Raw genomic sequence first — 2,068 nt, forward strand, 5'->3', positions numbered from 1 at the left:
CTTACCCTGGGCCCTGGCATCCACTAATCTGCTTTCTGTCTCTATGGATTTGCCCACTCTGGATATTTCATATAAATGGAATCAAATAATATATGACTTTTTGTGTCTGTCTTCTTTCACTTACCATGATGTTTTCAAGGTTCATCCGTATCGTAGCACGTATCAGCATTTTATTCCTTTCTATGACTAAGTAATATTCCACGATATGAATATATCACATTTGGTTTATCTAGTCATCAGTTGATGGACATTTCGGTTGTTTCCACCTGTTGTTGGCTCTTGTGAATAGCATTGCGATGGATGCCATTGACAAATTTGAACTCTCAGCATGAAGAAATTCTTCCTACCAAAGGAGCTTTAAAACTGTTCGCACGACTGAGAGACTTTCAGCACAAGACCAGCACAAGAACGTGGTCCCAGGGAGCTCACAGACACAGAGGTGAGAGAAGAGAGTTGCAGCCTCTCTCAGAGTTAACAAGCAAAGGCTTGTCCTCAAAAACCACCCTTCAGCATGAGTGTGAGTAAGGATTTAGGACCTCACAGTAAGAGACTGAAACACACAGGACATGAACAGCTTAGGATCTACGCAAAAAAGAGGCTCCTGAATGTTCCAGCACAGAAATTTGTTTCATAGTTCCACTACTTGAACGTTGGCACCAGTTCCTTAGTGAGGACACTGGACTGAAACTAGAACCTACAGTATTCCTTTAGAGTTTGTCATACAAACATATATAAAGGAAATTGTGTGTAATTGCCAAGGATCATTGTGGGTCAAATTCCAATAGATCTTTCTGTTGTCTTCATGAAGCTACAAATGAAAGAACCCTCTCCTTCTTTAACTACTGTATATCCTTATCTGAACCAAATAACCCTGTCCAATTGTATGAGTAAAGTCTCAAGTGCTCAGAGATTTTAAATGTAGCTGTTCTCCTCTATTGAAAGCTGCCCTAATGAAGCTTATTTCCATGCGAACGAGCTACTCTTGCTACTCACAGTGTGGTCCTTGGACGAGCAGCATTAGTATCACCCGAGAGCTTATAAGAATTGCAGAATCTCAGTACCCAGCTCAAGCCAATTGGATCAGAATCTGCATTCTAACATGATCCCCAGGTAATTCGTGTGCATGTTCAGGTTTGAGAAGCACTGTGCTATACCACATCCCAGGGCCTTCCCTTGCCATCTTGTTCAGAATGAAAGCCACAGTCCTTCAAAAAGCCTGCATGTCCTCCCCATCCCCTTACCTTTCTGACATCATCCCCTAAAATGCTACCCCTGGCTTTTTCCACTCTGGCCTCCTTGCCGTTCCTGGAACTTACCAGGTCCACTCCTGCCCCAGGACCCTTGCACTTGCTATTCTGTCGGGAATACTCCCTCCAGATATCCACATGGCCACCTTCTCATCACTTTCATGTCTTTAGTCATTTAGTCACTTTCTCAGTGAGGCCTTCCCTGGTCACCCAACCTTTACCTGTAACACATTGTCCCCTATCCCCCAGGGAACTGCTTTGACCCTTTTCCCTAACTGAACTTTCTTTAGAACTTAATAGAATGTCAGCTTCCTGAACTAGCATGCAAGCTACATGAGGACTGTTTTTTGTTTTGTTTTACTTGTTCGAGTTCCCTACTGAGGGCCTGGGACACGGTAGCTATGCATCTCTTGATAGGCCAGTCTAACAACCAGGAAATCAAGAAAGAAAGTCAAGTTCATCCACCCATACTGGCTCCTACTGATCCCGCCTTCTCTCATTTCCTTTCTTGCTCAACTTAGATTTAATTACAGAAAGAATGGGTTACACAGAAAGATTAAAATGAAACAGAAAAGTATAGAATACAAAAGAAACATCATGCTCTCCTCCCTGAACTTTTCCCTCAGTCCCACTCGATAGAAGTTTCCATTTTCAGGATTCGGTTTTAAATTTTTATGATGGTTATTATAGAACCTGAAATAATTTGATTATACCTTTGTTTCTTGATTTATCAATGTGTCTATTGATTCTCTGCTGCAAAAACTGGAAATCTTAAAAAAATTCCCTATTATGAAAATAAAGAGATGAATACATCTTATAAT

The sequence above is a fragment of the Propithecus coquereli genome, unplaced genomic scaffold (genome assembly GCF_000956105.1).
Source record: "Propithecus coquereli isolate 6110/MARCELLA unplaced genomic scaffold, Pcoq_1.0 Scaffold302, whole genome shotgun sequence".
Taxonomy (NCBI): domain Eukaryota; kingdom Metazoa; phylum Chordata; class Mammalia; order Primates; family Indriidae; genus Propithecus; species Propithecus coquereli.